Below are 27,771 nucleotides of genomic sequence, written 5' to 3'. Positions count from 1 at the left end.
ATCAATTATTTTAGAACTGGCTTAAGCTAAACTGAAATAAGCTACTCAAATGAACATAAAGTGTCTAGGTAATATTAACTAAATCAATTTTAAAATCCTGTTTCAGTTAAACTGCTGCAAGTTTCCCAGCTAGTCAAAGTGCAAATTAATTCAAGCTCTTGTTTGGAAATAACATTCATGCTATAACAGTGCTTAACGTGTATTTTACAATCCCACAAAGGGGTTTGTTACGACTGAAACATATTTACAGTTAAGTGAGCAGCAGCTACACTGAAGGTGTTACCAAGATGTTACATTTTTTAATTTATTTTAAAATAAGCTGTTATGGCTTCAAAAGTAGTGGGATAGAAAGAAAGCTGGGAAACAGTATCAAAGGCCCATGCTGGGGCAACTTACATTGACCTTGTCTTTGAAATCATAATTTATGCTACTTTAGCTCCTTGAACTCATTCAGAGACTTGACCTAGGAGAGACTTGCCATCAGGTTTAGTGAGATTTGAATCTGATATTAAGAGCAGGCCCTACCCTCAAGAGAGGGTACACTTACTTTTATGCCTCCTGCACCTAAAATCAGAGAGAGAAAGAGACTGAGTGCCAGCAACACAGCACAATGATATAGGACCAACCTAACCTTCAAGGAGGATGGAGGTAAATGTAAAACTTCTGAGATGTAAGAAGCAAAGATTTAAACAGATGCTTAGATTTAGTCTTGCAAAATAGAAACATGATTTTTATATTTGCTTAGTATATGCATTACTAATGGGCTTCCAATGTACAATGTACTAATAGCTTTCAATGTACAAATGAAAAATCTGTCATTATTATATTAATGTCATCTTTAGTAAATGTCGTAGCAATTTAAAGTCTTCACAATTGATAGGCTTTCAGTTACAGTAATCTTGGTTGGGCTATTAGCATGTCATTCTATGACTGAGGGAAAAATCCACCCTTGCTTTAAGAGTTAACACCAATTTGCCAGTGCAGGTCAAAGGGGTTATGATGCGCAAACTCCCTGAGGGCAGCACAATTACTTTCAGCTCCTGGTATGTGATAGTCTGTCTCTCAAGAGTGCTCATTGTTCATTTGCAATCACTTAATGGATTGCGCTGGGCACCCAGTGGAGCCCATCATGTAATGAATTTCAGTGCAGAGGACTACACCATCTAACTCCCATTCTCAGAGGCTGGATCCAGGCCCATCAAGTACAGTAAGAAAAGCACATTTATTTTTCTCATGCTTTTCCCATTATAATGCAGTGGAAAATGTCCTGTGAATTGCTTGCAGCAATGTAGAAACTAAGCAATGCAAGATACCCTTTACCATACAGAACGTGGGAAAGGTATAGTAGTGTAAACAGCAGCGGAAGGAGGAGGCAGTCTGGCTCCTATTTACAACCTGTGCATCTCTTCCTCAGCCTCTCCTTGTGTGGCCTCTTTCCAACTCCCAAAGTCCTTGAGACACTGTGAATGGTACTGTTGCCTTGCAGGAGAATTGTGGTAGCTCCAGGTTATCATTTTACCAGCATTCAACTGGGGCAGAATTTAGGCTTCTGAATATAAAACTGAAGTATTAATAGATGTCAAGATCAGTTCCTGAACCCTAACTTTAGCCCAAACGTTCACATAAGCTGTGTAAGTCTCAAGATAAAATGAATAATTCCTGTCTCGTTGCCCCTATACCAGGGGTTACTGGGTTTCTGCACAGTGTTTCAGTTTCCTTTACATGCAGCATGTCTGGCTGAAAAAAACTTTATTCATCTTCGATTTGCCTTTGCTCAGCACCTTACAAACTTGCTCTTTAAGTATTTCTTTTAGTTGTGATGAGTTGGTGTTGAAAACCTTCCGTCTGCTTTCTGCTGCACCACAAAGAGCAGTATTGATTTGGAAAATGATCTATGCAAGAGAACATCATGAGTTTACAGGTAATTCATTGCCTCAGCCTGTGCCTATATACTGTAACAACATTGATTTCTCATTCTCTTAGGGGGTGTGGGAGTAGTTTGGCATCCCATAAAGAATGTTTTAAAAAAGATTCTCTTCATGTTAAAGAAAATTTATGTCTGGGCCTCAAATGCAATTTTCTTCTGAAATTCAGGCAGTGGAAGTAAAAGCAGATTATTTTTTGCAAATTATCTAATGTCAAACTATTATTGCAGGATTCTTATGTTTTCTGCTTTTCTCTAGCCTTGGAATAAAATGGCATGGTACCAAGAGCCAAGTGCCTGTGATAGCCGACCAATGCCAGAAACAAAGGAATAAATTCCTTTAAAGAAGCTGGAGAACCCAGATATATTTTTCATCACAAACAGAGATCAAAGGAAACTGAGAAGCAATACATTTTCAGCTCCATCATTGCAGAAGATTCATTCAGTCTGTTATTTGGCGACAGCATGGAGTGAGCCAGCCCCTGCTGAGTCAGAATGGTGCGGCAGAGGAGCAGGTATGGAAACACTAGTCGGTGGGATTCATATTGCCATTTGACGTAGGCCAAGAATCTGCAAAAAAGTAAATAAGTCCTAAACAGAACATCAGTGCGGTCAAAGCTCATAAAAGCTTGATTGGATTAAGAACCTACACCCCTTTTTCAAAAGTGATTTAGATATCTTTCAGTCACAGACTCTCAGTAAGAGGTAGGGGCATTTATAGACATGCTCAGGGCAGGAGGGTGGGCGAGGGCGGGAGAGGGGCACTTTAAATAGCACAGCTCCAAAAGCTGCTAATTAAAGCACCCGGAGCATCATGTGTATCAGTGTCCCTGCACTGAAGAATTGGGGGGGCGGGGGGTTGGAATTACCACACTCCATCAGACTCGATCAATAAATTCATTGAATCTTCTCCAATGAGCTGTAATTACAGCATGTTGGAGCAGCCTCCCTGCATGTGTATAGGAGCCCTAGGCTCTCAAGGACCAGATTTGAACAATTTATTTAGGTACCAAAATATCTTTGAGGAACTGGATCTAGGCCAGATTTGAAAATGGGGCTTGGATGCTTTAGAACATCACTGTGCTCATAAAATCAGACATGCAAATCACCATTAAGGTATGTTATCTAGTGGCTACTAGTGATAGAAGCTGCAACACAGAGGCACAAGTATCTTTACGGCTGCGTTGGCCAATGAACAGGGTTAAGCAACATAATGATTAAAAAAAACTGCATACACGTTTCCTGCTACAAAATTCCACCCCAGCTATAGCTGGTGGTGCTGTACCAAAGGAAGATTATTGGTTTGAATCTGCCAGCACAGACAAGGTGTACATGAAGCTCAGAAAGATGAAGCTTCAAGTTCTCTTAGGACCCTGGTCTGTTTGGGCAAATGAAGTGAACATTCTTTAAGGAGCACGTGTGAACTATCAATGCTTTGAACTGAACTGCATGCAGGAGATTGGGGATTTACATGAGGTTCCATTATTTTCTCTTTCTCTAGAGGTTTTTTCCTGTTTTAAGGAACTGAGGTAGAATAGATTAGAGAGATGCAGTAGAAGGAAACCATTATTAATCCGGTGCAACAGTTTGTTAGGTCTGCAGGCATCCAGAGAGACTAGGGGCCTTGCATATATGACATTTGGACTTGCAGAGAAAATTATCACATCTGTTACAGATTATCAGAAACAACAGCCCTCTCCATGTGCAGCCACCATACATAGCCTCTTGGGTTCCAGGAGATAAGCTATATGTAGGGATGTGCATAAATCATGGAAGATGAAGTGATTTTCGTCGGCTGCTCACAATGTATGGAGCCAATTTCCTGGCCTTTTTGAAGCCCCCCCTTGCTGCTGATTGGCCAGGGGGTCCTGGTGGCCCCACCCCTTTGCTGCTAATTGGCTGAGGTGCCAGAACCCTTTCACTTTCCTAACTAGTGCCTTCACCAAATCTATGTCATAGACTCCGCCTCTTAGTAACTCCCTCTCAAACCATGCACTCTTTGGATTGCTGTGATTTCTTTGTATTCTAGTAAGTTTTTTTTTCCCTGGCAATTCTGTGCACAGTTTTGGGAAACACCATTTTTGTAGTGATCCCAGAAACCGCTGTTTTTTGTAGGTTCCAGGAAAAACACAAAACCAGGATTTAAGTAAGTCCCTGGCTTTATGTTGAGGCAGGTCTCCAGCACAGCAGCTTTCCGTCTCGCTCAAAAGTACTTTGAGATCGATCCACAGGCAGGGTCCAAGCTTCTCCCAAGGCTCCTGCGGTTTTGGTGGTCAGCAGGAACATCCGACTTCTTGCCTCAGCTCTGCTCCTCCCATCTCAACTTCATTTCTCTTTTGCAAACATGTTATAGCAGCAAGCAACAACAGACTGTCCTCAGGTTTGTGGCCACTTCCCTCCATGCCAAGCTGGAGACGAGCCTTTATTTAAGCGCACACCCTTGCGTGAAATAATTACAGAAGCCTTGCAGACAGTGGCAATAGCTTTCTGTTTAAAGGGTTTTTTTTCTCCTCGAGTCCCCAGACCTATGAGATGTTTTGGAAAGGCAAATCATAAATTTCATAGATTTTTAGGGCCGGCAGGGACTTCAGTAGATCATCGAGTCCCACCTCCTGCCCTGGGCAGGAAAGAGTGCTGGGGTCAGATGACCCCAGCTAGGTGCTTGCCTAGTTTTCTCTTAAAAACCTCCAAAGTAGGGGAGAGCATCACCTCCCATGGAAGCCCATTGCAGATTTTGGCAACCCGCACCGTAAAGAATTTTTTCCTAATGTCTAATCTAAATCTGCTTTCCATCAGTTTTTGGCTGTTGTTCCTAGTAACCCCAAGGGGTGCCCTGGTAAACAGAGTATCCCCTATTCCTTGCTGCCCCCCACCTGATGAATTTGTAGACTGCTTAAATGAAGTCCCTAAGTCTAAGCACACTCCTCTCAGACCAGGTCTGGATGCAAGTGGTCTGCCTGGGTATGCAAATTTACTCCATTAAGAAAGTCTGTCTTCACAACTCAGTTACTCTTCAGTAAACGTGAATATTGTAAACCATCCTGACGAGGTGAGTCAGGCCTATCAAAAGTCCACAATTTGCACCTGGCGATACTTATTACCTCCATATGTCTCCAGTGAATTACAGGCATCTATATTACAAATGGCCAACTGTTAGACTATCACACTTCCTCCTGCTTTCTATCTGGAAAACATTTGAAACTACTGATGAGAGTAGTCTAAAAATGTACTGCACATACTGCTGACAATAGGAGATTAGTAACATTACAAAGTAGAAAACTAGTAAGCTCACTTTTATACAATACTCTCTTAACTTACATAGTTAAAAGAAAGTGTCTTTAAAATGTAAAGGACCAGAGATGGGACTGTTTCCTGGGAAGAAAAATAACAGTTTAAATTGCAGGATGGGGGAGGGTGGGCAAGTGTCTTTTTGTTTTGTGTTTGTGTGGTGCAAAGTACTCTAGGGTGCTGGGCTGTAACTGGAGCTCTGAGTCATTCTCACAAGACAAATTCAGTACCGTAGCAAGGGAGGGGTGAATGGGGTGACTGCCCTGGGTGCTGAAGCAAAGGGCAACAGGTGCTGTCCAGCCAGGGTGGGATGTGGGATGGAGCTGTGGGTGGCTTGTTTGGGGGATGGGGGTTGGGGGGAAGGAGGGATGGGGGGAGCTCCTGTCACTGCATACACTCCTGGGCAAGCATGGTGGGGTGTGCCCCCCAGATCTGTATGCAGGGTGAGAGCGTGTTGCCCCTGCAGGCTCACCCCAGGTGCCAAACTTCCTCGCTACAGCACTGAATACAGTAATTATCATCACAACACAGTACACAACAGACTATGACATTTGAGCACGTCTGTTCATTTTCTGGATCAGAACATCAATGGAGGAAACTACTAAATTAATGTGGGCAGGCAAGATTTCAGGGTGAAAAAACCCCCATTCAATATCACTGGAAAGCAATCAAATACCTTGAAGTAATGACACAGACCTATGTGATGAAACTGCTACAACTGTGGTATGGCAGCGTGTAACATACTGCACACATCACACAATTGCTAGAAAAGTAAGCAGCAAGTATAGCATTATTAGTTTGAGAATCCTTTGTGCTGTATATGTGAAACATCAGCACCAGAAAGATAGCTTAACTATAAGGAATAGGTTTGTGTCAATACCTGAATTATTTATAGCTTAACAGAACTTTTGTTATTATGCACTGTGAAGTAAATGGGCTTTAACTATTATTTTACTACTCTGTTTAAAATTCTGCCGATACCTACACTTGCATTATCCATCTTGTTTATGATTCATAGCTACCAACACTCCTTATTTGAGCAATGCATCAGTGCAGCCCACCCAAGGCAGAAGCAACTAAACCAATAGATTTAGCACCCCTGTGCTTATCACTCAGAATGAAGACTTTCACAACTAAATACACAGGGTCTGATGAGAAAATGGATGGCATCAGTAGTCTGATGTTACATAGGAAATCAAAGAAGGTCTGGGAAGGAGATCATGTGCTTGGTAATTAAACTTCTGAATCAACACTATGTTCATATGAAGAACCAATAAGCAATAGTAGCTGTTAATATAAGAACTTCCTTTTTTTGTCATCAGGGTTGGAATTTTCTGTTGATTTCAATTGAGTCCTGGATTAAGTCCAGCCTTGTGCTTTCTAATAGAGCTTTTGGTCATGCAACCACAAAAGTTAATGGCAAATTTCCTATTGATTTCACCAGATGCAGGACTGAGCTCTTGCCAGATGCCTTTAATAAAAACTTGCTTTTAACAGCTCTGAATTAGGACTGTAAATGAAAGCACCAGCCAAAGGTTAGGAAACTCTAGCATGTTAATAACCCTAGATCATCTCCAACCATTCATACTGTGTGAAAAGGAATCTGGCAAATCATTTAGGCTATACATTCGATACACTGTGGACACATCTACACATTCATTAACACACAGTAGTTCCTGCATGTTTAATTTAGCATGTGGTTAATGAAGTACTAACTCTAGTTACTGAGCAGTAGTACCAGCAAATGCCTTTTTGGGGATGCTACTGTGCAGTAACCTAATAATACAGCACAGTAGCATATTAGCACTGCCCATGCTTGCTGTGATGTGCTACTGTGCTGTGTTACTAGGCTACCGCGCATTAAGTGTCTCATGTAGACGTGTCCTGTGGCTCAGAAATCCAGACATTCTTTTGGATTTCAAATAGGCACTACTGCAGTGTTTACTGTGCCTCTTTTATTGTCAGAGCTAGTTCGTATTGTTGTACTAAAAGACAGTCCTTCACAGGAGGCAAGTTCAGGAATGGTACCTATGTGATCTGTCTGTAGGAGACACAGAAGACTCAACTTTGTTTCCTTCCCTCGTTAATCCTACACTAAACAGCGAGACCTAGTGCGGGGCCTCTGGCCCACACTGTGCCTGTACTAACAGAGGACCTGATTGTTCCCAGCCTTCCATAGCCCTGATTTTATGTTAAACCTGAAGGTGAACTGTGGCTTCACTGAAGTCAGTGACAAAACTCCCACTGACCTCAACAGGACCAGGATTTTTTCCTCAGTGCTCTGTGAGTGCAATTCAAATGTAATTAAATGTGTTTGTTTTCAAAATGTGAATCTACTTGTTTTTTTTTTTTTTTATCTACTTGTATAGGGCAGCAAAGTGCCGGTGTTTTCATTATCCTGCACAGGCTTTATACTATAGACTTCTAAATACATTCCTGTTCCATTTAAGTTTTGTTTTTACCCCAGGTTGTAGTCTTAGAACAAGTTCTAATATTTAGGGTTTGATAATGTAAGTCTGAAGTGTGGAAAATACATTGTGTTCATTATACAACTGCTCTAGTGGACCCAAAGGCACTTACTTCTGAAAAGAGCTATCTGAAACCCTGTCATACCTGTTCAGTTCAACTGCTTTGAATGTGGTTAAAGTATAGAGGATTACATGCTTGACTTAAAACAGGGAATGTTCAATGCATGCATGGGTGCGAGTGCATGAACAGTTGTTCCGATAATGCTTCTCATCATGATTTTTGAACTGGGAAATGTCCCTGACTGCATTTAAAAAGCACATATGCACCGTCACCTGCAGTAAAAATAACTACTTGTGTCTGCACAAATTGGGTGCTCTCACAGCCAGAGATGAAGTCCCAAATCTGTCATTTATATATGCAAAACCCCAAATTGTGGTACCAAATCTGTGATAAGTATGCACACATAATGTGATTACATTCACATTATTTATGCAATAACCTGCTTTTTCTATGTTTCAAATCAGGTCATTTACACTAACTGTTATCAACAAGATAAAACTAGTTTTTATTCTTGCTTTTGCAACTTCATTTGTATTCAAGAGCCTGTAGGCATTCAACAGCAAGTGCACTGCAGGGCTAGTCTTGTGCCTTAGGTTGTTGGGGTTTGTTGCACTCTGTAGGGACACTATTATGGAAGAAGACTGCAGCCTTTCCTTTGTCCAAAGCATCATTGTTACCCTTCCTCCAGAGTTTTCTGTTTCATTCTCTTTAAGAGAATCAGTAATATAATGACTCAGGTGTACAAGCCAATAGACTTCAGTTGAGTCCAATTTGTAAAAAGGGGAATATATACCACAGCCTAGTGAACACATTTAGAAATGAGGATTAGAAAAGCAGGCACTCTTGTAAAAAAGTCCCATCTTGCAGGTCCTAGAGAAAATTGGTGTGTTCTGTATCTCCTTGGTTGCCTTTCCCCCCCTCCGTCCCTTCCAGTAATGTGATATCAAATGGTAAATGGCTCTCTGAAACCTTCTCTTCCTCCCTGGTTAAACATGAGGTTTCATGGAAACCACACTTCTCTCTCCCAATACTTGTCAGTTCTGCCAAACCCATTTATCCTCAGTTCACTAAGCTTTGACAACCACCACGCCTCAAAAAGAAATTTGGGACCTGGTCCTAAATCCATTTAAAACAACTTGAGCTTTTTCAGCAATTTCAGAGGACTTTAGGCTCTTAATGAACAAAGTCAGCTGTGTACAGCAAGGCCCTGTAGCTGAGGGCTTCCAAATGATCGTAAAAAGAACAGAGGCACCATTCTGTGCTTAGCAAGCATTTTAGTTTAACACAACCCATCAAAGGCGAGAAGGTCCTGTAGCCCAGAAAGTTCTGCATGCATTTAAAAAGAGGGGGAAAAAAAGTTAATGATTGAACTTATTTTATTTTTCTTTCCTTTTGTTTTTCTTTTTTTGCCCATGGGAACAGACCAGAAAGCAACATGGTAATAAGCTCTTTTCTACTGAAGGAGCCATTACAAAGTGTCTTGTAAATCTGTAAATACAGGTTTGAAATGCATGGTTCACTTAGTAGCCTATATAATGATGCTTGCTATATACATGCCTGTTTTTCAAATGACAAATGCTATAGAGCACTAAAATTGAGCAAAATTTAATCACAGGGTTCTTATGAAATGACAATATCGCCATCCTTACACAATAATTACCTTTCTTAAAGCATGATAGTTTCCATTACGAACATATTGAGGACCATTATCTGATGAGTCTGTTCTCCCTTTTGACAGTTTGTGCATTGAGTAGAATATGTTCTTTAAACTAATATTGCTGAAGCTTTTATCACTAACCTCATTCTGTCTTCCAAAAAGGTATTTCTGTAGGAAAACTGTATAATCTTAAATACCACAAAAAAAAGAGTAAGAAGCATAAAAGTCATTGGAGGAAGTCCGTTTCCACACTGTCATAATTAAAGATTTTGCAAGCTGCTTAAACAAAAATGTTAATACATTTTTAGATGACAGGTGCTTTTTAGACAAGAAAGGAAAATTCCAAGTTTAGTAATTAAACTTCTCAAAGGACTGGAAGGCAGTGTATGAAACTAGAACTGCAGTAGGCCCTGCATTTAGTTTACTAAAATCAAAGGGAAGAATCCTATTGAATCCAGAGCACTTTGGATTCAGCCCCATGTACATGTGGTACCTTCCTCTCCGGTATTCTATTTGCAGTGGATGACATTTCTCCTGTGCAGAGGGTATATCTTAACCTCTGTGATCAAACAGATCACTTGCCCCCCGTAGACACCTTTAAAATGGATCTAAATTGATGACTTGCATGTTGCCCAGAACTCTGTATGGCGTGAAGCCCATTCACTGTTAATTCAGAGACACAGCTTCTCAGCTTTCCTTTTTAGCATGACAGCAACGTGGATATGAAAGTGAGCTCAGCTGTATTCTTGCTCATGTGTACAGACTTGTTAATGAAGCTCTGACTGGAAGGCTGAACTCTGCTGACAGTTACACCAGGCTCTCTTATCTAAAATGGGGGGGGGCATTTAAAAAGAGGCAACGTTTGTCCTACAGGATTCTTGTTTACATAGTCATTGCAGCAATTGATACCCGAGACAGAATCAACCCAACTTGAATTTCAGAACCAAGGCTGAATTTAAAGGGATGACAAGTAGAAAAAAAAACATTTTTTTTAAAAGACATTTTTCATGTTCCAAGCCAAATCAAGTCCAAATCCGTGAGTTGGTCCAGAACCATAAGTGGCCCTACAACCGGCAAACATCCTCCACCCCCACCAGGGGCTTCAGATATTTCCAAAGTCTTTTGGCAAAACACCTTAAGACCATATTTGCTCTAGAGCCCCTGTGAGGGAATAGCCACAGAATCCCTTAAGGCCAGTTTGACTAACTCACCTTTTAGATAAACTACTTTGGAGATGGAGCTAGGACTAGCTTCCTGGATCAAGGACAACAAGAAGTCCTTTTTTTAAATAGAAAGGGGCAAAAAGAAGGTTTCAGGTAATGTGGGGCCCCTGCAGGACATGCTAGGGAACTTGGTCGTCACACAAGATGACAAAGCCAACATATTTAACGATTTCTTTGCCTCCGTTTTCCTAAGGAGGGACCGGAACAGTCACCCCCCTTCTTGCCCCCCCTGAGATCCCAGGGGAGGTGCACCCAGGCCTAGGGTCAGTAAGGAACTTCTGGAGGGACGGGACGCATTCAAATCAGCTTGTCCAGACTATCTCCACCCTAGACTACTGAGGGAATTGGCTGAGGTCATTGCGACACGGCTTTACGAGCACTCGTGGTGCTCTGGTGTGGTGCCAGAGGACTGGAAGAGGGCCAATGTAGTTCCCATCTTCAAAAAGGGGAGGAAGGAGGACCCGAGAAACTATAGGCCAGTTAGTCTTACCTCGATCCTGGGCAAGCTTTTTGAGAAAATTATTCTGGCGCATATCCACGAGGGGCCAGCAGGGGAGATTATGCTTCAGGGCAATCAACACGGGTTCATTAGAGGCAGGTCCTGTCAGACCAACCTGGTGGCCTTCTATGACCAGGTCACCAAATCCTTAGATGCAGGGGTGGCAGTGGACATAGTCTTCCTGGACTTTCGGAAGGCCTTCGACACTGTCTCTCACCCCATTCTCATTAAGAAACTGGGGGGCTGTGGTGTTGACACCCACACAGTCAAATGGGTCACCAACTGGCTGGAGGGCCGCACCCAGAGAGTGGTGCTGGACGGGTCATTTTCGACCTGGAGGGATGTGGGCAGTGGGGTCCCCCAGAGCTCGGTCCTCGGGCCCGTACTGTTCAACATCTTCATCAGTGACTTGGACAAGGGGGTAAAAAGCACCCTGTTCAAATTTGCTGATGACACTAAGATGTGGGGGGATGTGGGCATGCTAGAAGGGAGGAATAGGCTGCAGTCGGACCTAGACAGGTTACAAGGGTGGGCGGATGGAAATAGGATGGGATTCAACACCAACAAGTGCAAGGTGCTGCACCTGGGGGGGAAGAACCAGCACCATACCTACAGGCTGGGGAACTCCCTTCTCGTCAGTACAGAGGCAGAAAAGGATCTTGGAGTCATCATTGATGCCAAGATGAACATGTGCCAGTAGTGTGGGGATTTAGTCAGGAAGGCCAAGCACACCTTGTCATGCATCCACAGATGCATCTCAAGCAGGTCCAAGGAGGTGATCTGTGCAACACTGGTCAGGCCACAGTTGGAGTACTGTGTCCAGTTATGGGTGCCGCACTTCAAGAAGGATGTGGACAACATGGAGAGGGCCACCCGCATGAACAGGGGGCAGCAGGGCAGACCATATGAGGAGAGGCTATGGGACCTGAACCTGTTCAGCCTCCACAAGAGAAGGCTGATTCGGGGGATCTAGTGGCCTGTTACAAACTAGTCAGAGGGGACCAGCAGGCACTGGGGGAGTCCCTGTTCCCTCAGGCGCTACCAGGAGTGACCAGGAATAACGGTCACAAGCTGGAAGAGGGTAGATTCAGGCTAGACATCAGGAGGCGCTACTTCATGGTCAGGGCGGCTAGGATCTGGAACCAACTTCCAAGAGAAGTGGTGCAGGCTCCTACCCTGGGGGTCTTTAAGAGGAGGCTAGATGTACACCTTGCTGGGGTCGTTTGACCCAGTACTCTTTCCTGCCATGGCAGGGGGTCGGACTCGATAATCTGCTCAGGTCCCTTCCAACCCTAGAAACTACAAAACTACACAGCAATTCATCTTCCCATCTGGGAGGCAAGTTCAACCAGCTTGGGATGCAAGTGACATCCAGCTGGGAAAGGCAGCACCAAGGGAGCAATATTCTCACAGCCAGCTGAGTTTGCAGGAGGCACATGTAGGATGGTGCACAAGGAAAAGGTTGTCTCTTTGCTTATTGTTGTCATCTTCCCCACAGTCTCTGACATGGGCATTACCTTAGGAAAATGCCTGTCAGGAGGTGCTCAGTCCTCCAAGAGCCTGGCACCCAGCAGCAGGCAGCCAGGAGACACAGTGGGCCTGGCTGGGAGGTTGCGGGGGAAGCTGTAAGCAATAACTCACTAACTAAGGTGGATCCACTGGGAAGCTGAAGAATTCCAGGAGGGAGAGCAGGCTGTAGTGTTGGGGAGAAATCCAATGTTAGCATTGCCCCCCTCCTAGCATTTGAAGACAGAGCATTTTCTTTGGTTCTTCATCCGCTTGTTCCATTTATTGTGGATATAAGACTACTCTGTGAAGAATAAACTGATGTGAGAATCTGATTCCAGGCATCAGGATAAGTGGCTTGCTTACCATGTCATTTTTCAGGGAGATGGATATTTTATGAAATCACTTTTGTTGTGTCTTGCATTTAGGCCTGAAATGTTAGATTCACTTCAATTTCTGCAACTAGGCAGAGTGAGAGACACTCTACCAACCTTGACAAGAGAGATTCCTGCAATGGCCTCTACTAGCAGGAATCAGACTGAGTGCACATATTCAAAATGTGCCCATTGAAGTAAATAGAGGGAGAAGTCCTACATGGCCAGATCCAACTATCTAGGCACTCTAGGGGGAATTCTGCACATGTTGTGCTTCTTGTGGTGTCTTGTTGTTGGCTTTGTTTTAAATTGACATTTTAAATGAAGAACATCTGACATTAAAATGAAACATGGAAAATGACAAGCTCTGCAAGCCTTGGGAACCAAGACTTCAGCTGATTCATGGCTGGGACCAGTTACAAACATTTCCCTTGAATAATATTGATACATCTCATATTGGCAGCTATCAAACAGCCATAGCTCCTTTAATCCATGTCTCAAGCTTAGGTCCTTGGCATCTTCATGTCCATCCACCATGGCCTCTTGTAACAATGTTGCTGTGCAGGATGTGCTTTTTGGGTTGAAGTTAACTGGGGAAAGAGGGCAAGGCTTCAAAAATGCTTTGTCTTTTTTTTTTTTCCTTAAAAAATGCCTGCATGCGTACCCCAGGGCTCACAATGCCTGCAGGCTTTTAAGGGCCTGTCATGGGCTGCCATGGAGAGGGTCCCAGCCCCAGGGTCCTCGGGCTACTTTGAGACTGGCAGGGCTGACTGGGAGCAAATTTATTCCTGGTTGGCATCTACATATGGACAACTGTGTAGTAACTACTTGCGAGTAAATTTGTTACTTGTATTTGCAGGTAACAAATTTACTTGTAAGGTAGAGTAGTTTACTGTGCAATAAATATGTGCACATGTAGGTGCACACCCTTACTGTGCACTAAACTGCTCTACTGTGCAGTAAAGTGTCTCATGTAGATGTACCGCCTGACTTTCCAGAACCTGTGGAAGAAGTGGGGATAATATAATCTGAGTAAGAACAGCAACAAAAATTGCAATGCTGAAGGAAGGCCCTTTAAAATGTGCATGAAACTGAGTCTGGAGAAGTTTCTAGTTTTGAGTGGAGTAAAATGGGGGTTAGGAGGAATGAGAAGAAGGAAATAAGAGACTAGAGATGTATCAAAAGAAAGGATTGAGTTTTTCTTCTTTCCCTTTTTCTAGGAACTGGCAATATTTCTGGGAATTTCTGTTCCCTCCTCCTCTTCTCTCAATCTTCCAGACAAACAGATAATTTCATTCTTAAAATGTAATAGATCTATCTATATTTTTTCTCTGTAGCTCATTGCTCATGCTGCTGTGTAAGCTTTTTCATTTGCTTAATGCTTTTGAAATGTAGACCATGTCAGCAACTATATTGAAATACACATTTTACCACTTTGCAGGACAGAATTTCTGTGCAGAAGTAGAGAAGACAACACTTTTTTCCATGTATTAAGTTGTAGATGCTGAATATTAATACTCCACCACAGAATGCAGTCAGCAGTTTGTTGACAGCCATCTGTTTGGACCTAACCTTGCCTTCTCTTAAGCCTGAGAGAAAGTCGATCTGTTGACAGAAACCATTCTTGGCAGATAAAATGAAAAACAATAAGGTTTGTAGCTGCTTAGGCTTTAAAATGCCCATTCATGCCTATAATTTATTTTTTCTAGTTAAAATGCTTGGAAATCAAACATGTTTTATATCTCATTTTAGATGTATATAACATCATATGTAAACAGTTTTACATCTTAGTTTACCCATAAATATATAATAAAAGGTGTTTGCTATTTATTCACTAAGAGATCAAACCAAAAGCCATTTAAGGGAATTAAAAACAAATACACAAATACAGAGTGGAACGTACTGGCATAGGCATTAACAATGGGTAGAATCTGGGGTTTTGGTGGCTTGGATTCATATTTAGGCAGCAATATAAAAAAAAAGCCAACAATGTGGAGCTGCATTAAAAGGGCTATAGCATGCAATACAGAGGAGGTGACAGCACCACTCTACTTAGTACTGTCTATTTTTGGGATCCCCATTTTAGGAAGGATGTAGATAAAGTTGAAGAGGATCCAGAAGCAAGCAGTAAAGATGATAAAGGGTTGGAATGCCAGCCATAAAAGGAAAGGTTGTGAGGTATGTTAATTTGGAGAAAAAGAGACTGAAGAGAGTTGTGATAACTGTTTTTGTATAAGTGAAATGCTACAAAGAAGAAAGAGAACAAATGTTCACAGGATCATAGGAAAGTGGGATGAAAAGGACCTCACAAGGTCATCTACTCCAGTCCCCTGCTCAAGGCAGGGTTGTCCCCTAACTAAATCATCCCAGCCAAGTGTCTGTCTAACCTGCTCCTGAGTGTGTCTACACATTCATGAATGCACCTCAGTTACTGCACATTTTACTAGTACTAGTTTTAATGAAGTATTAACTAAATGCACAGTAACTAGAATTACTGTATAGTAGCACTGGTGCACAGTTATTTTGTGATGCTTACTGCACATTAACCTAATAACACTGCACAGTTGGCTATTAGCATGGTTTTAAACTGCCATGCTACTGTAGCATTATCAGGCTAATGTGCATAAAGTGCCTCATGTAGATGCACCCCCTGAAAACTTCCATGGATTGAGATTTCACAATTGCTCTATGTAATTTGACCACCCTTACAATGTTTGCCCTTGGTGCAGAAAGAGGGACACAAAGTAATGGGCTTAAATTGCAGCAAAGCAGATTTGATTTTAAAATCTCTGAAGAAAATCCCTAACCCTAAGAACAGGAAAATGGGAACAAGCTGTCTAAGATAATGGGGAATTCCTTCATTGAAGTTTTTCAAGAAGAGGCTGGCTGGCATCTTGCATGCGAGTGTTTAGAGTAGTTAACTATTGAGGTTTCTTCCAATTCTAAGTCAAAGAGAGTCTTTCAGATGACTGCAGTGGGCTTCAGATTAGGGCCTCTAATTCAAATATGGTGTGCATCTACATCTACACCAGATAATTCTATTATGCTGATGTAGGAAAATGTGCCGGTGTCAAGAGAAATGACTTCTATTCAGCCTCATTAGAATAGGCATCTAAATCTTACCTTGAAATAATACATAAGGGTTATGACATCATGGATATTTAATGTAATAACTCAGAAGTGGAAAGAGACATCGCAATTTCTGACAGAGTTCAAAGAGACTGGGTTTTTGTTCATGTTGGCTGAAAGTATATCCCAATTTTACAGGGGACAGGACATCCAAATTTTGAGCCATGAATGATTCAATTCCAGTTTCTATTTTATATGCATCACTGAGGTTTTAGATAACCGCTCTTTGATTTTGGTCCATCTCTCTCCCTCGTGTTTCATCTAAAGGAGACCACTGAAGCCATAAGAACTGTATCCGAATGAACTAAAAAAGAAAATCCCAAAGTATTACTTTCTGCAGATCCGGTGGTATGTGCAGGTTTAAATCATCACTGGGTTTTAAAAGAGGAAAAAAAGAACGTGAGGCTGCTCAAGAGGATTATTGTAAATTAAGGCAAATCGAAGAAATGGGTTTTCTTTCAAAAGGAGTATTGCTATTATGAGGCTAAGTACACAGAATTCAGGAAATACTGAAGTTAAGATTTGTCTTTACAATCTATACCTGTTCCCATTTGCATACAGAACATGATACAGTCTTAAGATTTACTGCTGTCATTGAAGTGGTCATTTACTATTTTATTTATAACGCATGCTAGTCTTACACAGTAACAAATACTAATAGAATTTTCATCGATTTGTATCTGCTTATAGCTATTGGTTAGTGAAACAAGAGTGGAAATAAAGTATTTTAAACTGTTCTCTTGGCTCTGCCATTATCTGTTGTATTCTGGGGAACTCAGGGAGAATTGTTTATAGATATATACAAATCATGTGATAAGTTATTGGCATGTCCTTAAGGCAGCCAGGTTTGATTATTTAGCCTCTTTTCATTACGGCCAAGCAGAGCAACATAAATCTCCCTGTAGCAATCTGACCTCTACTCAGTCTTGTGTCATTCTGTTTAAGCATTTTGATTATATCAGGGATAGATGGCTGTTGTGCCTCTCAGTGGTCTCATTCATATTCCCCTGGATTTAATTACTCCTGTCAGTTGTTCATGCTTCAGTAGTTTCAATTTAGATGAGTTTTCTCTACAGTTGGGAATGTTCAGTGTTACCAGGAGATTACACCCAACCACTTGCTTCTTGGACTTGGAGCCTTCTTCATGCCTGAAGGACTGGTTTAGATGTAGTCTATTCATCTGCAGTACTGACCTTATTTCTTCCTCTCAGTTGTGTATCAGGTTTCTTTTCTGCTGCAAAGAAGTTATAAAATGGCCTTGGGAAACAATGAGGATATTTCTAGAGATCATTAAAACGTGAAACAAATAAATAACAATAATAAAATAGGACTGGAAAACAGATGTTTTACATCTAATTCCAATGACTTCCCTTGCAAATGGAACAGGCTGTAGAGAAAAAGAACAGGAATGACCCTCTTTTACATACAGAGCCGCAACTCCCTTGAAGCTTACTATACCTTCTCATGCAGGAGATCAGAAAAGGCTATTTCTGCCTACTGCTGTTTTCATAGGTGTACCCTCATTAGCAACACATGAAACTAAGCATTTCTAATTAATTAATTAAGCACTTCTAATTAACCAAAAATTGCCTCCATAACCAAGAAGCAACACCAGCAGCTATGAGGGCCTGCTCAGGGATGTGATTCCACCCCTTATTTCCTTGGTCCACCTCCCCATATGTGTTGACGTTGCAGCTCCAACCTTCAAATAAAAGAAGCAGTGGAAGACCATGTGAGCTACTAATGTAGAAGAACATGCTATGAAGGCTCTGATTAGGAAAATAGTATACATCTGAGGAATTCTTAATTGAAAAAGCCATAGGTTTCAAGTTGCATAGGTTTGAAATTGCAACATTATTTTGTCTTGGAATGATTATACAAAATCATGGCTTTACTTGGACATGATGCAGGATACATTAACAAGTTGAATGCTGTAGTCTAGGCAATGAATTCATAATAAATTTTAATGGAAGATATTCACATGCATAGACTGGAAAATAGGTTCTCTGTATTTTATTGACAAATCTTTAAACCATCTCTATTAGTTCTGTGCACTAAAAACGGATCATTAAAAGGTGCGATAAATTATTAACTAGTATTCTAAACTCTAGTTAATGCTTTCCAATTCTTTAGAGAGACTGTTCATTTATCCATAACTTTTTAGGACTTTTTTTTACATACTGAAAGTGTCAGAGAATGCCCAATTCTCCGTTTGGGTCATGAACAGGTACTAGTTAGGCTAAACAGCCACTTCACAATTCATATTTCCGATGCTTCTCCAAAAGGCTTGATCCACCTTTGGCTTGCACCATGTATAGCTATTTATGTGTATACAATGTAAGAGCAAAAGTAGGTGGGAAATGCTGCATCCAACTTTCACTTTGCACAAGTGTAAATGACTACATAAGGCAGTAGAGAATCAGATGCACAGCATACAAATCTCTCAAGAAGCCTGACAGGAGCGCAGGGTTGTGGTGGTGGTGGGAAATGAAGCCCCGTTGCCTCGGGGGCTCTGTCCAGCTCTCTCCAATACCCCAGCTGGGGTAGCTGGTGAAGGCCACGAGATGAGGTTTTCTGTTCCACCCCACCCTCCTCCAGCCCAGATGAGGCATAGTAGCCCTGCACTGCTGCGGCTCCCTCCATTCCCTCTCTGCTGTAAGCCCTGCCCCCGCATGAAAAATTAACCCTCAAGGGAATACAAGTTCTCTAAGGTGCTCTAACGCAGAGTGCCTTAATCTGTTATCTGATTAGACAAGGGTTAATTTGTCATGCAATTGGCCATTTTAAAAGTGTGCATGTGTGTTAGATGACAGTTTTAGAGCACTTTGAGGGGCCAGACTGCACAAAAAATGCCACTTCTGTCTGTGCCCCTTGTGACACAGAAGCCACATGCCATGTAGTCTGCCAACATCAAACAATACAAACCTTTTACTCCCTTCTCATGCTTTTTGTAATGCATTAATATCCATCGGTAATAGGCATTTTCCTTCTCTCTCCAAGACAATTAGCAGAGTAGGTGAGAGGCTGTTTGTTTACACAATGTATTGGCAACCTATATGTACATATGCATTTTCACTTTGTCTGTGGGGTGATGAACAAATTAAGTGACATCAATTACTAGGTGGTTTTCACACGCTCATTGATTATTTACCACATTTAAGACACAATGAACTTTACAGCTATCTCAGTACCTGCCTAGGAAACATGGATTTATGTTTTCTTGAATCCACATGCTTTGAGGCCCCAGCTACACTCAGTTTCTATGGAGCAGGGCAGGGTCCCTGTACATTGTAATTGGGAAGACCTGGTTATAGCTAGTTCTGATATTCTGTAGCTGATTTAACACTACAGCAGCAAGCCCCCCAAGGAATAGCGATAGCACCTCTTCTTCACCTTACCCTACTAATGCTGTGAAGGAATGGCACAGGAGCTGGCTGACTGACTGCACTGGGTCTGAACTTAGGGTCTGTTCCCCAGCACCCTATATATTTACTGCCCTGTATGTAGTTATGGTAAATTCATTTTCTACATTGCACTGTTCTGGTGGAAAAAAAGCTAGGGTAGTTTCCCAAGCACAATAAAAGTCTAGAGCATTTGAGGATGAAAATAATATTCTATTCTGTCACAGCAAGATCTGTGCTCTTTTCTGAGTCCATTCCAACCACAAATTTAAAGCAAATGTAAACTTTCCAAATGGGCACCTAGGGCACTCTGAGGCGAACAAATCTTCATTGTAACAGACCAGCTTAACTTCACGTCTTGGAATAATCAAAAAGCTTCCCTTTATTCTGTCCGTTGTCTGGTTTCTGGGGAAGATGCTTCCTTTCTGTTTGTTCCAATTTATTCAAGTTGGAGATATGCTCTCTAGGCTTCCTAACAAGGCTTGTGAAAGCAAAGCCACATGAACTGATGCTAGTGATTCTTAAATTGACACTGCTGATATTTGTTGTTTTCTTAGAAAAACACTGTAAAGGCCTGAAATACAGTGCTTTCATAGGGGGAACTTATAAATACATTTGCCATTTTTATTTTCGTTATAACCATGCAGCATTACCTTGAAGTCATGGGTATTATCGTGTACATTAACCTTTCTAATTCTAGTTAGCCCACCCCACTAATAACATGAAAAGAATGAAAAGGCATGAAAAGAAAGAACGAGATATTAAAAAATAATGCAGTTAAACATCTGAATGGCCCTCAGTTGAATTCCATGGAGTACAGAAATGATTACATGTTACAAAATAGTTCAGTTCCATTCAATGCTAAAACAATCTCAGGCACAGTGAAACAACCTGCATAGCATTGTAAGTGAAGAAGATGAAAAGCTGTAATAATATATTGGCTACTGAATGGGTGCACAAGGTAGGGAGGGTACAAAGAGCCATAATAATATATTGGCTACAGTGCATGTGTTCATCTGAATGGAAGGACTGTTTGCACCCATATTTTTTACATGGCTGTCATTCCAAAAGGGCCAGGAAATCAGATCCCCTACTCTACTTTGCACCCTGTCAGCAGAGTCGACTGACTTGAGAATAGAGGATGGTGCTTCAAGGAACAGTTCCTCTGCTTTTTAAGCCTCAGGTACAATGATCTTTTCATCTCTTCTGAGTTAGTGGCCAGGGAATAAATACTTGGGTAACTCCTCAATATATGGTTTGGGGACTGGCCTAGCAATGTGGACAAACAGAATTTAGCTGCATTCTAAGCAGACAATATATTGCACAGATATAAAAATACAAGCCATGTTTTACAGTAATATAGAAGATCTACAATATGTAGCTGTTCCACCAATACAAACAGATCAGTGTACCTATACCACTGAAAAATCCAACACAGACAGACCCTAAGACTGACAAATGTACTACGATATAGCAAATCATGTCCTGGAAAGGAATTATGCAGACATCTACTTAAAATTCTTTTTGTATTGTTTGAAGTTAAGAAAACCTTAAAATGACAGCACATTTACTCAGAGAAATAGCTAGTATGGTTTATTAACCTAACAACAGACAAAAGGCTTTTATAACTAGAACAAATGATGTTTGCATTAAAATTTCCAGGATATATTTAACAAATGTGGATAAAGCCATTGTTTAGGCTAGATATTTAATGTAGTTATTGGAAGGTGGGGAAATGCATGAAGATTTTAATGTGCAAAGTGTCATAACGCACCTTTAGAATCCTCGTTTCTTTTGTGGAACAGTGCTGAAGAGAACAGCAATCAGATGCATATTTTCAAGTAATGAGAGTTCGCTATTAATCTCCCTATGAATAATACAACTCCAGTTTGCCAGGAAACATAGAACCTACCTTCTTCATCCTACAGCCTTTATGCTTCAATTTTGAAATCCATGAGTTTAATTTCCCTATTAATTATTTCACTACTTAATCAAGCATCTATCAAGATATGTTGATATTGTTTTGTATCTGAGAAGCAGATCAGAGAAGATTTTTAATAGTCTTCTGAACAGAGGAAATGTTAACAAGTCTGTGCCTAGAATTAAAAATGTTTGTTTTGAAAATTTGGAAAACTAAGAACTTGAGTAGTTTCTTAGACATCTATTTTTATTAATGTTTCTAGTAGGAGGCAGGCCAAGTTATTAGAACTGTATGGGTCATATCCAGCCCACTGCTATATCACACAGAGATTGGATACTTTATTATGGAGGTGTCAGTAGCATATCCATTATTTAAGATCATGTTGCAAAATTCATTAAGAGTTTAGGATTAAAAAAAAAGGTCATCAAGTCCATGTTTAAATTCTTTAATTACATGCATACACACACACACACTGGAGAAGGGTGGGATACAGTGAGCTTGATTGACAAGGGAGATTCAGGCACTGCAGTGTTGAGAATTTTAGCTTTTAAGGCTCTCAATATATTTTCTTGAACCTCTTTCTTTTTCCATTGGGTCAGATAAAGAGTGGGAATAGTGAGAATGACTCTGTAACCTAGAACTTAGATACCTTTATTGGAGATGAGACTTGGTTTCCAGTTCTTGTCCAAGAATTATTTAAATACATTTTGCATAATAGAATGGCTGAAACAGAACATGAAGGCTCTGGAATATCCTGTACACCCCAGAATATATCCTACGTTCTTGTGGTCAAGACACTCTCCTGCGAGGCAGGAGATATTGATTCAAGCCCACACAAGCAGAGGAAGGAGTAGAGCTTGGGTCTCCCGAATGTTGGGTGCATATTCTAGCCACTGGGCCTTTGAGTGAAACGGGTCTCTACTATCCCTTCTACACTGATTGCTATTGGGAGGGCTAGCCGTGCGCTGAGAATGCTGAGCAGATCAATGGAATCTACGAGGGAACACCTGTTTTGTGCATTTCAGTGGTTCTTAGTGTGAATTTTTATACTGAACTATTCAGCATGATCAGACCGTTGCCAGTTGCATGGCCATGCAGCAGTGGAAATTTCAACACCTATTGGACTTTATCGACTGAAACATAGCTTACCTACCTGGCAGTGCTGTGCAGAGAGATATGAACTAGTTTGAGGCCAGGAAACAGCATAGTTTCACTAGTGAAACACTTCACTTAGGACTAATTCACTCTGGTCTTCACCCTGGAAAGATCACTATGCACTTCCATAGCTATACAGTTTCCAGGACCTATAGCATTTTATGTAGCATGATGCAGTTTTGTGCAGAGCTACCTTGGGTCCTGGAAGCAGAATAGCTGCATTAATGTGTGGCGTTCCACACAGGCTCAGAAGCAGAGTGAATTAGTCTTGGGTCGCATTAATGTAGCTATGCTGCTTCCAGGACTTAAGATAGTTCTACGCAGAACTGCATCGTGCTATATAAACATACCCTTAGGCACAGAGGGAGTTCTGGTGCCCTCCGGGTTAGGCCAAATTGCTTGAGTTGCTTGTAGTGCCTAAATAGTTGCCTTCAGAATGTACATCTCCTTGTGGGTCTAACCCAGTGTGAATGCATGGCTGATATGTCTATTAGGGCTGTGCAAAGCTTTGGGTGCTGATTCAATTTGGAGGAGATTTGGCCTGATTTGGTGGCCAAATCTCCAAACCCGAATTGAATCAGGGGACCAACTGAAAGGTCCAAATCGATTCAAAGCTCTCTGAATCGATTTGGAAAAAATTCAGAGAACTTTGGTGATTTGGGCAGTCCCTGCTGGCTGCAGCAAGGAGCTGGACCCGGACTCCATGTTGGTAAGCAGGGAGCAGGGGAGCAGGGCTGGAGGAGGGTGGAGGGGGCCATGGGGGGGACTCCTGTCAGGCCCCATCTCCCAACCCTCGCCTGCTGTCCCAGCCACCCCCATGGCTACCCGGCCAGGCCCCAGCTCCCAGTTATTTAAAAAAAAGCCCCCACTTGGTACTGCCAGGCACTGCCCCATGCCCCACTGCCCCAAGCTGCATGGGGGGCTCTGCCACAAGCCCCCTGACCCACTTGTGCTCTCCCAGCCCCCTGCCATGGCTGCCCCATCTGGCCCAGCTCCTGGCCCTTTAAAAAAAAAAAAACCCCACCCCGAGACTCACCGGGTCCTGCTGCAGCCTCAGGGCTTCTGTGGCCTTGAGGAAAAGCCCCCACACAGCACGGGGCAGTGGGGGACAGTGGGAATTGTTCCCCCCCCACCTGCCAGGAGGTGGCTGGTGAGTTTCAGGTTTGTTTGTTTTTTTAAAGGGCTGGTAGCTGGGGTGGGCGGGCAGCCATGGGAGGGCTGGGAGAGTGGGCAGGGGTTGGGGCTCATGGCAGAGCCCCTCCACATGGTGCAGGGCAGTGGAGGGCAATGGGGATAACGCTCTGCCTGGCAGCAGCCGGTGAGTGGGGGCTTTTTTTTTTTTTAAAGAGCCAGGAGCTGGGGCCAGGTAGGGCAGCCATTGAGAGCAGGCGGGAAATGGGACCTATGTGATTCAGAGATTCAACTGATTTGGCAGCAGCCAAATCTCCAAATCAGATTTGGTCAAATCAATTTTGGACAGTGATTTGAATCACCAAATCAAATCACTGTCCCTTGATTTAGCTGAATCCAAATCCGAAGGCAATACAAGCTGCTTCGCACAGGCCTAATGTCTATGTTTGTAGTGAAATAGATATCATTATTGTAAATCTATTGAAACCCACTTGGCAATCTAAATACATTTAGTAGTTACAATGTATGAATTGATGAGGTTATGAATTAAAATGATTAATTATACATTTGGGGCAAATGTCCCTGCTCAACAAAATCAAGCTACATTGTAGCCATGTCAATTTATATCAGCTAGCCAAACAGCTAAACAAAAAATGGAAAACAAGGATTGTTAAAAAACTTGTCAAGCATGTGCTCCAAATCTTTGTTGAAAAGGACTTCAAGGTCAGTCCTTCAGCTGGTTTAATCAATGTAGCTTCATTGACTTCAAATCAGTTTGACGTCATATCAGTATATTTATATCAGCTGACATTCTGATCCTTTTTATTTCTCTGATTATAATGAAGACGTGTGAAAGGAGAACTGCTTTGAAATTGTGTGTGGTGATACCATGCCACATCAGATCTGGGCAGGTGGTGCAGTGGTACAGATACACTCCTTGTTGGTTCCTGGTGCAACCAAAGTTTAAAACAAATTACATTTAATTCTAATGACTACAGGACTAAAATAATAATCTTTTGATTATTCTTTCCTAGTTTATTGTGTTTTTCAATACAAAATTTATGAAAGAAGCTAATTAATGTGTATTCCAATAATTATACTTGTTTTTGCATTCATCTTAAACTGCAAAATTGAGCCCTAGGCCCCTAGTATATTAGTAATATTTCTAGTTTTGTTTTACCTGGATAAAAATATGTGTTGTGTTATATATGATGATGCGCCATACCATCTGCACCCCCCTTTTCAAAATCCTAGATCTACCCATACTGTCATGCCCTACTCGTTTCTCAGGACTAATAAATAGCTCTGTAATATTATTTCAACTACCTATTCACTGGTTACTGCACACTGGCTCATATTTGCCCTACTTCAGTCTATTCCAGATTTTTTTAATTTGCAGTCACATCACAGTTAATTTTCCATACTTTCTGCATTGAAGATCAAGCTGCTGAGTAAGCCATCCAATTAACTCATCAACACCTTTCACTTACAATATTTTCTAGTGTAAATTAATTTCTCAATTACATTGCCAAGATTCATTGAATAATACCATAGTCAGAAAGACATTTTCATGGAATGGTTCAGATAATCCTAAATGTTGTAAGCAACAATCTAATTACTCAATTAAATATTGAGACTGTATTTTAAAATGTGGGCTAATGTAATAATGTAACACTTTCATTTGTTATTAATACGTCATCATTTTACTGTGTCTACTACCTTCCATTACATTATGAATAGAAATCTTCCTGAGCCTCTTAGCAGCACAGTAGGGAGTGCATCCGACTAACCTTATTATTCCTACAGCCAAGTACGTACTATTAAAAGTAATAGACCTACTAATGGGAGTTAGCAATGCTGGTAAAAATCAACCAACTGTGATGTGACAGCAAATTAAAAAAATCTGCATAATTTTGCATAATTTTAGTTTTTCTGCACACAATTTTGAGTTTTTAGCTGTGCAATTTAAAATCATGATAAACTGCAACTAATTTTTTTAATTGCGCAACTAATTGTGATCAAATTTTTAATTTTTAAATGTTTGACAACCCTAGTTCTCAGACAATGTGAAGAGCTGAAAAGGGGCATCTGGGAGCATGGTGCAACAGGGTGGCATAGTGAGCAGCAGCAGGGCACACAGTGCAATAGGGAAGTACCCTGCACATGCAGCAGGTGTGCTGGGGGGAAAGGTGTAGCATAGGAAAGTATGAGGCCTCAGGGCTCCATGGCTGCTGTTACTGTGATCCTTGTTAGTGCTGCCTGATGGTTGTGTGGGCCCTGAACATTTAGAAGTTGGACTGCCCTGATTTATCTATATGTACCTGTAAAGTGCTTTTGCCACTTCACATAGGTGGCTGCTCTTAGACAGCAAAACCTTAAAACTAAACTGGAATGGAAAATTTCAGAACAAGGAATCATCCATACACTTAAGTATGGTTTACATTGAGACTATGGATTTTTATCACATTTCCTGGATTAGTTTTCATAAGCCTTATGTCCCTAGGCTTAACTGCTTTTTCCCCTCCCTCTGATAATAAATATGGTATATAGTTAAATTTCTAATTAAAAAAAAAAAGAAACTGGGGGTTTTGCTAATTTGATTGCTGTACCTCTAGGCAGCTCAAAGTTAGCCTAGTGCAGGGCAGGTTTATCTCTGATTTGTATTATAATACACCTTATGTTCCAGGAATATGTGTCCACTTCCCAGAGGTAACCTGCCCAAGTTTCAGTCCTTCAGCATCCAGAATGCAGTGTCCCCTCCTCCCATCCTGCTGTTCTGTATGCACAAGTTTTCCACCCCCTGAACTCTACTGCCCAAGCAGTGGAATTGGCACCAAGCCTGGCAGGGCAGTTCAAAGGGTCAGAGACTGGTTTGGGAGGGAGGGCGGGGGGCGGGGGCAGAAATGGAGAGGGGATCAGGGTAGTGGGGCCAGATTGGGGTCCGTATGAGCTGGGTCATCCCTCTTGGGGCAGAGGCAGTGTCCCCATGAACTAGGGCTACCCAATCCCAAACCCAATCTATTAAAACATGGGACTTAAAAAAATTACTTACTCTTTATTTCTTTTTAAATTTTTGCTTTTAAACTTATTTTTTAAATTTCTTTTTTATCTTTTAGTGGCTTCAGTGACTGACTTCCTTCATTTCCCTGCCCAGCCTCTGTTCGCTCTGGATTAGGTTCCAGATACCTTGTTCGAGGCAGGGAGATCCACCCTCAGACTGATCACGATCTTTCCATTTATTGATACACAGAGATAACAGAAAAGAAACAATACAAACAATATAAGCAATTCTATATATCTACCAGATATAAGGTTGTCATCAGAGTCGAAGTACATCTGGTCAGTGTGGCAGAAGGCCACCTCTGTTTCTCCCCCAAAACTCTACACTGTGACAATTTGGTTAGGATGGGCCCAGCAGAGGATACCCACCTTACCCTCTCTCTTTAGGTAACCTGAGCGGGATACATTCCTGAGGGAGGGGGGAAACCTGCTTCCTCTGCCTATGTGACTGTCATCACGTACCTGGGTTAGGAGCTTGGGCACCCTGGTGGGCTAGAGACTGCCAATCTGCCCAGCAACCAGTGATGCATTTCAAATTGGTTGGCTGACAGCCAACAGGTGCTGGCCTCCATTGGACCAGGTAAACAAGGTCATAAGGGCTATATAAGTTAAGGACTGCCCAGGAGGAGGGGGCAGCAGCCATGAGAGAAACTCAGAGAGAGAGAAGAGCTGAACCATCTGAAACTTGCTCTCTGTCTCAAAACTCATGATTAAGGAACTGCCTGCCTCCAGAGGGAATCTCCACCTGCCTCTGGATGATACTTATAAGTAAGCTACCTGAGATCTAACTAGATATATAGTTTGCAGTAATTTAGATGCATGATCAAAGGCTACTTCAGCCACCCTGCTCTATGATATTTCTCTGATACTACTCAACTCTGTACCCTATTCCAACCCCATTCCTTGTAACCAATAAAGTTCTCCTTTGTACCTAGTGTGGGAGACTAATTGGGAGTGGTTCTAGATTATGTCTT

General features: G+C 41.7%; 1 long non-coding RNA gene across 1 annotated transcript; it reads left to right on the top strand.

Annotated features, from left to right (window-relative positions):
* Positions 1–1,036: 1,036 nt before the first annotated feature.
* On the top strand, positions 1,037–27,691 carry LOC149852364 (uncharacterized). Its single transcript, XR_016439383.1, has 3 exons — positions 1,037–1,921; positions 2,184–2,439; positions 26,854–27,691. It is a non-coding gene; the product is annotated as an uncharacterized LOC149852364 (long non-coding RNA).
* The last annotated feature ends 80 nt before the right edge of the window (positions 27,692–27,771 follow it).

Source organism: Crocodylus siamensis, chromosome 15, assembly GCF_052110815.1.
Source record: "Crocodylus siamensis isolate JL-2025a chromosome 15, ASM5211081v1, whole genome shotgun sequence".
NCBI classification, from domain to species: Eukaryota; Metazoa; Chordata; order Crocodylia; family Crocodylidae; genus Crocodylus; species Crocodylus siamensis.
The sequence above is the reverse complement of the archived record's forward strand: the minus strand, read 5'-3'. Positions and strand labels throughout refer to the sequence as shown.